Genomic DNA, 13,257 nt, shown 5'->3' with positions numbered 1-13,257 from the left:
CCCAGTGCTGTGGAAACTGCACGTGGTTCCCTCTCTCCCCAGTTCCCACTCAGAGGCTACAGGCACCTTCCCAGGAGGGGCAGATCACCAGCATTTGTCATTCCTTTTTGGCGACACGTGGCAGAGACGAAATTCCAGGAAAGTGTGTGGTATAAAGGTCCGGAGCCCTTTCTTCCACTCTGCCCTCATTTGTGGCCCGACAAGTGGAGAATACTGGGGGCCCTGGTCACCGCCTTGCCCCAGCTCATTGGTGAGGTGGAGGTTATATGTCAGGAGGGGCAACTCAGTAAGACCAGAGGTTAATGCTCCACGTGGCACCCTGCTCCAAAAGCACTCAGAGAGAAGCAGGCCTCTGTTCCCATCCAGCTCTGAAGATCTTGTCCTGGGAGAGAGACAGGCCTTCAGAACAAATGGGCCCAGAAGCTCTTCCCAAAGGAACTGACTTTATTTGAAACAGGGTGTGAAGAAGTTTAAGCCTGAGGGCACACTCAAAATCAGTAAATTTAGGCCAGGAATACACTAGAGAGAACGGGGGAAAGAGCTAAGAAGATCCCTCCTGGCGTCAGAACAAACGTCAAACACTGAGTTCAAAAACTTACTGCCGTAAAAAAGCCTGAATTTAACTGGATTAGATTGTGGAACAATTTATGCATCAGCCACTGTCAAAAGCAATACAGCAACCAGCTGGGAATTAGTGGATCCCCGAATTATTTCAAGAATGAAGATGGAATAAAGACAAAACTTCAGAGAGTGCTCTCACCAGAAGGCCCTCAACTCCAGGAAATAAGACGGAGGGTTCTTCCATAAGAGGGAAAGTTATCTTTTTAAAAAAATGTTTATTTCTGAGAGCGGGGGAGGGGCAGAGAGCGAGGGGGACAGAGAATCCAAAGTGGGCTCTGGGCTGTGAGCACAGAGCCCGATGCAGGGTTCAAACCCACAAACTGTGAGCCAAAGAGGGACACTCAACCGATTGAGCCACCCAGGCGCCCCAAGAGAGGAAATTATCCTCGATGGAAGGTCAGACATGCAGAAAGGAATCAGGAGTAATGGAAATGCAAATATGGGGATGGAACTGAGACTGCACAAAAAGTAATGGTAACATCTTGTTTGGTTTTAATTAAGCAAAGAGTAAGAATTGCACCACAGTGAAGATAAGGAGGGTGGTTAGTGGAATTTAATAGTTGTAAGTACTTTTTATTGTCCGGGAAGAGGATAAAAGTCCTGAGACCAGCGATGCAAGCCCCCCCCCCCCAATTTAGACATGGGGCTCTCAGCTGCTTCTGACCAGAGTCACGTAGCCCTTAGCTACTGTTAAAGAAACTGCCTCAGGAAATGAGTTGCCTCCTGAAAAGTCTGTGGGATGCTGTTCTGCCGGAGGTAACAAGTCTAAGGTGCCGCGTTTGCAAGAAAACATAATAATTTGCGGCTTAGTAGTCACAGGATGTGGAACTTCTGCCTCTGTACTCTAGAGATGACATCACTAATGCAGTCTGCTCAGAATGGTTTATCGGTTCAGGCCCCTAAAGCAGAGCGATGGCCCTGCTCCAGTCACACCCAGACCAGTCAGGAACTTGCCAGAAGGTCAAGATGGTCAAGAAAGGAAATATAGTTGAGCGAATCCTTAATTAATCAACATGATCTGGGGCGCCTGGGTGGCTCAGTCGGTTAAGCCTCCAACTGTGGCTCAGGTCATGATCTCACAGTTTGTGAGTTCAAGCCCTGTATCGGGCTGTGTGCTGACAGCTCAGAGCCTGGAGCTGCTTCGGATTCTGTGTCTTCCTCTCTCTCTCTGCCCCTCCCCTGCTTGTGCGCTCTCTCTCTCTCTCAAAAATAAACAAACAAAAAATCAGAGTGATCCAAGACCCTGAGACCCTCACCCTGAATTTTCACCCTTTAAACTACCCTCCAACTCCACCCCCCCACCCCCACTTGGAAGTCATCAGGGAGTTTGGGACTTTTCAGCATTAGCTCCTGGTTCCCCTGGGTGGTGGCCACCCAGTAAATCTTTCTTCACTGCAAAAGCTTGGTGCCGGTTTTTATTTGCTTGCTTAGCATCAGGTGGACGAACTCTCGTTTGGTTCGCTTAGGGTACCGATAAATATTATTTGATAAAATGCATGCATATTTAATATCCAGGGGAACCATTAAAAGAACAGCAAAGAAATGGAACTTCTAAGCTATAAGAGGGAAAAAATAGACTAATAAAAACAAACCATGCACAAAGAATGCAAGAAGAAGAGAAAAAGTAATCTAGAGTAGATAGGGCAGGTACAAAACACCTAATTAAATGGGAGATTTAAAGTTAAACATTTCAGTATTTGTATTAAATGTAAATGGACTGAATGCTCCACTTACAGATGAAGTTTTCAGACTTAATAAAAACCTGAAATCAGACTAAATGCTGTTAACAAGAGACACCTAAAATGTAAGAATTTGGAATAATTAAAAGTAAAAAGCATGGAAAATAGTATTTCATGAAAACTCTACCCAAAAGAAAGCTTGTATAGCTTTACTAATATATTAATATATAATTTTTACACATTATAGTATTAATGTTTATATGTACTTAATATTTATATATTAAGATGTATTTATTTTATTTTATTAAAAAAAATTTTTTTTAATGTTTATTTATTTTTGAGACAGAGAGAGACAGAGCATGAACAGGGGAGGGGCAGAGAGAGAGAGACACAGAATCTGAAACAGACTCCAGGCTCCGAGCTGTCAGCACAGAGCCCGACGCGGGGCTCGAACCCACGGACCGTGAGATCATGACCTGAGCCGAAGTCGGACGCCTAACCGACTGAGCCACCCAGGCTCCCCTATTAAGATGTATTTAATATTTAAAGTAAAGCCTCCAGAGATAAAGAGGGAAATTAAAAAATTTTTTAATGTTTATTTATTTTTGAGAGAGAGATTGAGTGTGAATGGGGAAGGGGCAGAGAGAGAGGGAGACACAGAATCCGAAGCAAGCTCCAGGCTCTGAGCTGTCAGCACAGAGTCCGACTTGAGGCTCAAACTCACAAACCAGGAGATCATGGCCTGAGCTGAAGTCAGACACCCAAAGGACTGAGCCACCCAGGCACCCCAAGAGGTAAATTTAATAATGATAAAAAGTTCCCTTTCACTGGGAAGACATATGAATCCTAAAATGTTATGCATTTTTTTTTTTTTGAGAGAGAAAGAGAGAGTGTGAGTAGGGGGAGGGGCAGAGAGAGAGGGAGAGAGAGAATCCAAAGCAGGCTCTGTGCTGTCAGGGACGTGGGGCTCGATCCCACAAACCATGAAATCATGACCTGAGCTGAAATCAAGAATTGGACATTCAACTGACTGAGCCACTCCAGTGCCTCTAAAATGTTATACATTCCTTAATGTGGCCTCAAAATGTAGGAAATTGATAGAATCTACTTATCTTAGGCATAAAAGATAAAGAGCAAAAATTCATTAAGGATATAGAAGAACTGAACAACTTAATTAGCACATTTGACCTAATGAATATATATTTATATGTACACACACACACACACACATTATATTCAACACCTGCAGATTACATACTTTTAAAGAACATGATAAACAATTACACAAAAAAATCAACCATATTTTCTGTAAAGCAAATCTCAACAAATTCCAAAGGATCACAGTCACACAGAGTACACTTCTGACCACACGCAATTAAGCTAGAAATTAACAAAAATTAGTTTAAAGATCCCTATGTTTGGATATTAAGAACTACATTTAAAAATAACCAGTGGTTAAAGAATTGATTATAACGGACATCAGAAAATATTTTGAACAGAATGATAATGAAAATACTACATATCAGGGCACCTGGGTGGCTCAGTCGGTTGAGCATCTGACTTCCACTTAGATCATGATCTCATGGTATGTGAATTCTAACCCACACTGGGCTCTCTGCTGACAGTGTGGAGCCTGCTTGGGATTCTTTCTCTCTCTCTGCCGCTACCCAACTCGTGCTCTGTCTCAAAATAAATAAACTAAAACATACACACACACACACACACACACACACACACACACACACACAATATAACTTCACAACTGTATTGAGTTTATTCCAGTAATACAGGGAAGTTTAGAAGTAAAATGTCAGAGACCCCTGGGTGGTGAGATTGAGCCCTGCACTAGGCTCTGTGCTGACAGTGTGGAGCCTGCTTGGGATTCTCTCTCTCTGCCCCTCCCCTGCTCGTGTGCTCTCTCTCTCTCTCTCTCTCCCTCCCTCAAAAATAAACATTTAAAAAAAGAAGTAAATAAATCAATGATAACATAAAAAGGATAAAAATGATACAATCATATCACTATTTGTGTAAATATTCTACAAAACCCAACAACCATTCCTTTAAAAAAAACAAACAAACTGGGGCACCTGGGTGGTTCAGTTGGTTAAGCGTCAGACTGGCTCAGGTCATGATCTCATGGTTTGTAGGTTCGAATCCCACATCAGGCTCTGTGCTGACAGCTCAGAGCCTGGAGCCTGCTTCGGATTCTGTGTCTCCCTCTCTCTCTGCCCCTCCCCTGCTCATGCTCTGTCTCTCTCTTATCTCTCAAAAATGAATAAACATTAAAAAAAAACAACGTTAGGAAACTAGAAGTAGAAAGGAACATCTGTAATTTCATAGAGGTTATTTACAAAAAAAGCTACAGCAAATACTGTACTTAATGATAAAATGTTGAAAGCTTTCCCTTGGAGTTCGGGAATAAGACAAAGATGCCCACCACAGTCCCTTCTAGTCAAACTGGATTTAAAGTCTGGGCTGATTGACAGCATTCATAGTTCTAAGTCTTCAGTTTGTCCTATATCCACTCCCTTTGCAATGTGATTCTGCAGTTCCTCTTACTAACGAGGCCATAATCTACTTTCCTACCCCTTGCATTGGGGCTGGTGTGCCCATTCAGAGCCTTGCTGAAAAAGGCCTTCCTTGTTGCTTCTTGTTCTCTTCATTTTTTTTTTTAATTTTTATTTATTTTTGAGGGGGGGGGGCAGAGAGAGAGGGAGAGAAAGAGAGAATCCCAAGCAGGCTCCATACTGCCAGCACGGAGCCCTATGTGGGGCTTGAACTCAGAACCGGGAGATCACAACCTGAGCTGAAACCAGTCAGACGCTTAACCGACGGAGCCACCCAGGTGCCCCACTTCTTGCTCTCTTACACTCTTGTCATCACCCTGAGGACATATCTAGGCTAATTTGCTGGAAGACGAGACATGTAAATCTGAGCTGAGCTGAATCACTCCAGTGGTCCCAGCTCAAGCTAGTGTTGAACAGTCAATGGCCAGTCAACTAATGCCCTTACATATTAGTTGAGCCCACCCTCATGGCTTATGAGGTATAATAATAAATTCTTGTTGTTTTAACTCACGAATTTTGAAGTAATTTGTTCTGCAGCATTTGGGTGGCAATCGATAATTGGTACAAGGTGCCAGCAAGCGCAACAAGATTTTTTAAAGTGTAAAGTTGGGATGAGAAGTAAAAAATGTCATTATTTACAGATACGATTACATATGTAAAACATAAAACAGAATCTATAAACACATTATTAGGACCAGCAAGTGAGTCTAGCAAGGTGGCTGGATACAGGGTTAACGGAATACAATAAATAGCATTTCTAGATACCAGCAAGAAATAAATAGGTAATGAAAAAAATTAAAGATGGCATTAATAATAACATTAAGATATTTCAAGTGCTTAGGAATAAATCTAACAAAAGAAAGATGAGACTTCTATACCAAAACCTAAAACAGATTATTAAGAGAAGTAAAAATTTTAAATAAATGGAGAGAGATTTCATGTCAACCCAGAGTATCATGGAAATGACAGTATTAAATAATTAGGATGGGAAAATGTATATTCATATGGAAACAATGAAATTTGACCATGAGATTAAAAAATGAAAGGCAAATTCATAAAGCTTCTAAAGAAGTTAATAAGAGGGAGTATCTTCATGATCTGTAGGTTGAGAAAGATTTCAGAAACAGGACTTGGAAAACACTAACCATAATGGAAACAATAAGTAAATTTGAGTTCATTAGAATTCAGAACATCTATTCGTCAAGAGGCAGCATTAAAAATGTTAAAAGCCACAGAGAAAAAATCTGCCACACGTGTAGCTGAGGGAGGTTTTTTAAAAAAGTCCAGAATCTATAAAAAGCTCCTACAAATTAATAAGAAAAATATAAATAACCCAATAGAAAAATGTTCCAGGAAATGTGGAGACCTTTCACCAAAGTCATCCTCCAAATAAATGGGCAGTGAACAATATATCAGAGGGTTCAAACTATTTAAACAGAAGGGAAATGGTGATTAAAACCACACCGAGGGAGGGGTGCCTAGGTGACCCAGTCAGTTAAGCATCCGACTTCAGGTCAGGGCCCTCGTCAGGCTCTGGTGCTGACAGCTCAGAGCCTGGAGCCTGCTTCGGATTCTGTGTCTCCCTTTCTCTCTGTGTCCCTCCCTGCTCGTGCTTTGTCTCTCAAAAATAAATAAACATTCAAAAAAAATGTTTTTTAATTAAAAAACACATTGAGGGGCCACTTCACACCAGTCAGACTGGTAGAATGGAAAGGCTAAGAACACCAAATACTGATGGATGAGGAGCCATGGGGAATATTATACACTGCTGGGGGGGAGGGGAATGGAAACTTACAAAATTAGTTTTAGAGATGGGTGGGCCATTACCTATTAAGATTGAAGGTATACAGGGGCGCCTGGGTGGTTCAATCAGTTAAACATCTGACTCTTGATTTAGGCTCAGGTCACGATCCTCACAGTTTGTGAGATCGAGCCCCGAGCGGGACTCTGTGCTGAACGTGGAGCCTGCTTCGGATTCTCTCTTTCCCTCTCTCTCTGCCCCTCTCCAGCTCACACTCCCTCTCCTCTCGCTCTCAAAATAAGCAAATAAACATTAAAAAAAAAAAGGAAGATATACATATCCCACAAACAGCAATTTCACTGTGTGCAACAGAGCACACATACAGGAATTTCCTTAACAGCACTGTTTGCAACAACCCCAACAGGAAACGATCAGGAAGTTCAACACAGTAGCGTGGAGATATATATATATATATATATATATATATATATATATATATATACAGTGATATCGCCAGTACAAAAGAACACTACACAACAAAGAAAATGAACTACAGCCACACTTAACAATATGGATAAATCCCCAAAACTTCATATTCGGTGAAAGAAGCTACATCCTAAAGAATACATATCATATGACTCTGTTTATATCAAAGTCCAAAAACTAAAGTGTTTAGGCATGCACACTGAGGTGGTAAAACCATAAGTGAAAGAAAAGTAGTAATGGTCCTAAGGGTCAGAATGGTGAGTCCCACTGAGGGGCAGAAGGAGTTGGGGTTTGGGAGAGGCTCAAGGGAATATTTGGAGGATACAGGCGATGTTCTTTTTCTGACCAGGATGGTTGGGGTATTTGCTTGAGAATAGATCGTTGAGCTGAACATTTCAGTTTTGTGGACTTCCGTGAATATGTATAATATTTTATAATAAAAAAGAGGTATATGGTATGTAAGAACATAACAGAGTCCCCAAAACACACTTCTGGGTGAAAAGTCACAGAATATCAAATGTTTGATACCATTTATGTAAAAAGAGAATCCATATAAAGAAGACGTCACATTCATACATGACTAAGTCATGTCTAAGTGTTCATACACACGCCTGTAAATGCACAGAGGACTCCTTCTCACATAACACCCTCCCTTCTGCCCCTTCCCATCCTCCCTCATCCAGATAACTTCAACTCATCACTGATGTCTCCTCTCAGATCTAACTTCCTCCAGGAAGCCAGCCTTGATCACCTTTGCCAGAGGTCTCTTGAGATTTTAATACACTTTACACCTAAACACCCTTTCTTGTGCCTAGTGCAATGCCCCCAGTAGCCCCTCTTGGGGATGTCCTGATTAAAATGCTTCCAACAGGGCTGGGTGGCTCAGTCGGTTAAGTGTCTGATTCTTGATATTGGCTCAGATCACGATCTCACGGTCGTAAGATGGAGCCCGCCATCGGGATCTGCGCTAACAGCTCGGAGCCTGCTTGGGATTCTCTCTTTTTCCCTCTCTCTCTGCCCCTCCCCCACTCATGCTGTCTCTGTCTCTCTCAAAATAAATAAATAAACTTAAAAAAAATAACACAATTCTTCCACAAACTGTTGAAATCTGGAAATGTTGCTATTTTGGCAGTCGGATCGCATCTCCCAGGCTTTTCCTCTTATTAGAACAGCCCTTTGTCAGGTAATCAGTTTCCAGTTAGAGGTTGGAAAGTGTGTGGCCCCTCTCCCACCCCACCCACTCAAGAGCCCACTGCACAGACTCCAGCCTGAGGGGCAGCCAGTCACCCTGCCCTGCAAATGCCTCTCAGCTCCTCTGTGGGCAGTACTGGCACCAGCATTCGCTTCCAGTGCAGCACACAGTGTGGCTCAGTTCAACCTGGTGACTTTAGAAGATGGCTTAGGGTTGTTGCTATTTGTAAGGCAGGCCATCTGCCTCTTCTTAAGTTTGAGGTTTTAGTTTAACTAGGTGCAACATCTATACAGTCTTAAAAAATACCATGATTTAAAATGTTTGATGGGGCGCCTGGGTGGCGCAGTCGGTTGAGCGTCCGACTTCAGCCAGGTCACGATCTCGCGGTCCGTGAGTTCGAGCCCCGCGTCGGGCTCTGGGCTGATGGCTCAGAGCCTGGAGCCTGTTTCCGATTCTGTGTCTCCCTCTCTCTCTGCCCCTCCCCCGTTCATGCTGTCTCTCTCTGTCCCAAAAAAAAAAAAAAAAAAAAAAAGTTGAAAAAATAAATAAATAAATAAATAAAATGTTTGCTCCCGGGGCACCTGGGTGGCTCAGGCAGTTAAAGCATCCGACTTCGGCTCAGGTCATGATCTCACCGTTTGTTAAGTTCGAGCCATATGTTGGGCTCTGTGCCGACAGCTCAGAGCCTGGAGCCTGCTTCAGATTCTGTGCCTCCCTCTCTCTCTACCCCTCCCCCCTTGTACTCTGTCTCCCTCTCTCTTTCAAAAATAAACAAACATTTAGAAATAAAATAAAATGTTTGCTCTCTTTAGTTCTTTCTTTCTTTCTTTTTCTTTTGGAGGCACTGCTGGGATTCCCTTTAGGTTTTAGAAGGAGGCACAGCCAATTTTATAAATTGGGTATTATTATAGTATATGTATATATGAATATATTATGCATGTGTATTTCTTACAAACTGGATATTACTATATATTATGTATTGGATAATGTTAAATGCAGCATATAGCACATAAATATATATTAATATATACTCTATGAATATGTGTATTACTTGCAAATTGGACATAATATTGGAGATTATATATAGATATCCACTTTATCAGGAGTGTTTTCCTATGTGATATTCTTTACGAATATGATTTTTAATGGGTACTTATTCCAGCATCATTATATAAGCCTGACCAAATCTATCATTTGCTTAAATCTTCCTGAGGGGACTCAGTCCTGTTTAGGTCAGCACCCAGGGACCCTCCTGAATGGGCCGGTGCTTCCAGCTCCTCCCAGCCCCCACCCGCAGCTGCAGCCACCACTGTCACCCCATCAAGGCTACCTGCAATTCACTCTGCTGCCAATGCTTCTTCTGCCTTCACACCCCCTCCCCCGCCAGAGGGGTCAGCCCAGGTAGCACTTGCCTGGGATAGTTGTCTTTGTCACCAGTCCAGCCCCGCCTGGATATGGGAACTCCGTCTTTCTGGGCTTCCCCCCCCCCCCCCCCCCCCCCCCGCTCTGTCTACTCTCCGCCAGGCTCTCAGAGAATCAAAGGAGCGACAAGCAGTTTGAAGACCAGGCAGGAAACTCTTCGATCCAGATGGGAGAGTCCCAGGAGTCCACCTCGGAGCCGGTCAGTGAAGGATGTGCCTACAGCATCCCAACCCCACAGACTCAGCCCAGGTGACCTGCTGGGGAAAGTTGGTGTCCCCCATCGGTGACCTGAGGAGGGAGAGAGAGAAAGGGAGAGGGGAGGGGAGGTGGGATGGGAGGGAGGAAGGGGCAAGACGTGCCACCAGACTTCCGCTCTACCTGCTGGCCTTTACTCCTCTGCCTCTCGGTGTCTGGTGTCCAACCCTCCCCTCCCAGACTCAGGGCATCCTGGATCCCTAAATTCCTGGAGAGAAAGGGAGATTAGGAGGGGAGGCTGGGTGGTCTGCATCCAGAGGCGGTGGGGGGTGGTGGCCGGGGAAACAAGATGGCTGGCGCCCCGAGAGGTTAGGAGCCGGGGGCTAGGGCCACTGCACCCCCCTTTACCCGCCACTGACGCACGAGTCTGAAGACCGGTCGCTTCTGTGGGCGTGGCGAGGCAGGGGGGGGCGCTGCCTGGGCGCGCGACAAAGGTCGGAGTTTCTGCGGGGAACCATCGCTATTGGGGCCAGCGGTGATTTTAATATTTCGCTGCAGCCATAAGGCGATTTAGGCAATTCACCCTGGAGATGCTCACAACTGAGCCCAGCCCCTAGGCGTGCCTGCGCCTGTTGATTCATTCTTCTGGGCTTCGGGTCCATAGCCCACATCCCATTGCCTGCGTCTGGGCCCCATCACTCTGCAGAGTGACGCCTGCCCCGCGGTTTCGCGGGCAGAAACCCGACGATCTGAGTCCTTAAGTGTGAAGCGAGAACCAGCGGTTCTCCCCACCCCACCTCCATCCCTTACTCCTTGGAGCATCATCTCTCCAAGCTTATTCTTCGGGTTAGAGCCCAGGGGTCACCAGCTACCTGCCAGATTCGGCCTTGCAGTGGGCGGAGTGATGTCACCGGTTGCCAGGCAGATTTCGTCTGGCTGGTAGACTTCATGGTTAACACATTTTGCGGACGGAGGTAAGGGGAGAGCCAAGATAGGAACCGAGGGGGGCCTGTTTTAGAGTTCACGTTCTTAGCCACTGTGCCATAAAGATTCAACATTATGTAAAGCTTCAGTATCTAAAAGAGGGGGGAGCAGGTTCGCAGTAATCTGATGGCGTAGACTACAAAGTGTAGACGAGGACCTGGGTACTGATGGAAATTAGGATGTGATAAAGTGGAATTTCAAATGGGTGGACAAAACATGAATTATTCAGTGATTGGGTTGAAACAATTGGCACCTGGGAAAGATTATGCTCCTTACATCACAATACATTTCAGATGGGTCAAGGATTACACTATAAAAGAATGAAAACATAATTCACTAGGAAGAAACATGGGCGGACATTTCTATAATCTTGGCACGGGGAAGGGCTTTCTAAGGATAACATAAAAACAAGAATCCATAAAGGAGAAATTTGGTAAGTTTGACCATATAAAAACGAAATCTCTGTAGGGAACATAATAAGAAAAGGGATGGGCTAAATGTGTAAGGGGCATTAAGGAATCTACTCCTGAAATCATTGTTGCACCATATGCTAACTAACTTGGATGTAAACTAAAAAATAAATAATTAATTAAAAAAATAAGAAAATAAAACAAATTAAAAGGCATCAAACTCATAAAAGTTCATTTATAACAAAAAGCTTAATTTCCCTAATATACCAAGAATTTTTAATTTTTTAAAATATTTATTGATTTTTGAGACAGAGAGAGAGAGAGAGAGAGAGAGAGAGCAGGCTGGGGAGAGGCAGAGAGAGAGGGAGACACAGAATCTGAAGCAGGCTCCAGGCACTGAGCTGTCAGCACAGAGCCTGACTCGGGGCTTGAACTCATGAGCTATGATCATGACCTGAGCCGAAGTTAGAGGCTTAACTGACCGAGACCCCAGGTGCCCCTTCATCTGTTTCTTAAATTCCACATATGATTAATCTCATATTTTTAATACTATAGTTTCTCTGTGCTACATTGATGGTAATTTATTTCCATATGTCTCTTTCTAGTTTTCTAATTGGTTATTTAACCCATCCATTGATGTTTTTAATCTTTGTGATTTTTCACTTCTTTTTGGTTCTTTTACAAATACCCTGATCATTTCTGAGTCTTTTGTATCTTGTTTTTAATTTCAACTCTTTTTGTCTTTAAATATACTAAGCATATTGAGTTTATATTATGTACCTGTTAATTCCAGTACATTAGGTTTTTGAAGGTCTAATTCTACTACTTTTTTTTTTTTTTCTTCTAATCTTCCCTTAGGGTACCTTTTTCCTTGCATATTTTGTGATTTCTTTTTGTGACCTCATTGTTCATGAAACGCTATGGGGCTTGGGAGAGGTTGTGTTTCCCCCAGAGATTATGTATATTTACTTATGACAGGTGCTGGAGGCAAGGTTGCTATCCACCGGCACCTTTTATATTAATCTCAACTAGGTTTTTCAGACTATGCATGTTGTGTGAATCTAAACCAAAATTCCATGTGAGAGAAGGTTTTGGGTTACAAATTCTCAAAAAAAAAAAAAAGACATTATTTGCCTGCTATCAGAAACAGAACCAATACATACATATTTTCTTGCTATCTAACCCTTTCATAGCTTTCTATGTGTGGGGATTTCCTTTTCTTCCATGAACCCAAGTTCTTCTTTAGTCTTCACCTAAACTTTAAACCCAAAATCTCTAAGTTCCTACACTGGCATTTACTAGCTTTAACCCTTGCTGAATTCAAGCTTAGGTTTAATTTTTTTTAAATGTTTATTTATTTTTGAGAGAGAGAGGGAGAGAGAACACGAGCAGGGGAGGGGCAGAGAGAGAGGGAGTCACAGAATCTGAAGCAGGCTCCGGCTCTGAGCTGTCAGCACAGAGCCCAATGTGGGGCTGGAACCCATGAACCATGAGATCATGACCTGAGTCGAAGTTGGAGGCTTAACCGACTGAGCCACCCAGGCGCCCCAAGCTTAGGTTTAATTTTTTTTTTTAACGTTTATTTATTTTTGAGACAGAGAGAGACAGAGCATGAGCAGGGGAGGGTCAGAGAGAGAGGGAGACACAGAATCTGAAATGGGCTCCAGGCTCTGAGCTGTCAGCACTGAGCCCGACGCGGGGCTTGAACTCACGGACCGTGAGATCATGACCTGAGCCGAAGTCGGCCGCTTAACCGACTGAGCCACCCAGGCGCCCCTAATTTTTGAACCTCTTGAAGATTTCCCTTAATTTCTTCTAAGCTCATCTATGCATTTAAAGAGGATTGTTGGGGTGCCTGTGTGCCTCAGTCGGTCAAGCATCTGACTCTTGATTTCAGCTCAGGTCATAATCTCACAGTTCATGAGTTCGAGCCTCACCTCAGGCTCTGCACTGTTAGTGC

The sequence above is a fragment of the Lynx rufus genome, unplaced genomic scaffold (assembly GCF_022079265.1).
Source record: "Lynx rufus isolate CCGP_SWC_20201006 ecotype Redwood Valley unplaced genomic scaffold, mLynRuf1.p SCAF_16, whole genome shotgun sequence".
NCBI classification, from domain to species: domain Eukaryota; kingdom Metazoa; phylum Chordata; class Mammalia; order Carnivora; family Felidae; genus Lynx; species Lynx rufus.
Note: the sequence above shows the minus strand (reverse complement) of the source record.